General features: G+C 32.4%; 1 protein-coding gene across 1 annotated transcript in view; it reads left to right on the plus strand.

The window, feature by feature from the left end:
- Positions 1-275, plus strand: part of LOC119588418 (glycine, alanine and asparagine-rich protein-like) — a 2108-nt gene that overhangs the window by 838 nt on the left and 995 nt on the right. The window lies entirely within an intron of this gene.

The following is a 275-nucleotide window of genomic DNA, read 5'->3' on the forward strand; positions in this document are numbered from 1 at the left end:
AATCAAACTATTAACCAAATGACATACGCAAGAATGTGTATCTGAACGTCCATAGATACTTAGATCGTATCAAAAGTAAGAAGACAGAGAATCTTATGAAAGAATAGTATGGGAGATGGTTTAGCATGTGTGTAATAGCGAGCAAGTGTGTATATGAATGTTCATTAGGCTATCTAGCAGAATGTTTAAATGTTTCTTTATTCATCTGCCAATTTATTTCTGAATATTCACTATATTCAGTATTTGTATATATACATGTATGTGCATGCGCACAC

The sequence above is a fragment of the Penaeus monodon genome, chromosome 23 (genome assembly GCF_015228065.2).
Source record: "Penaeus monodon isolate SGIC_2016 chromosome 23, NSTDA_Pmon_1, whole genome shotgun sequence".
Lineage (NCBI taxonomy): Eukaryota > Metazoa > Arthropoda > Malacostraca > Decapoda > Penaeidae > Penaeus > Penaeus monodon.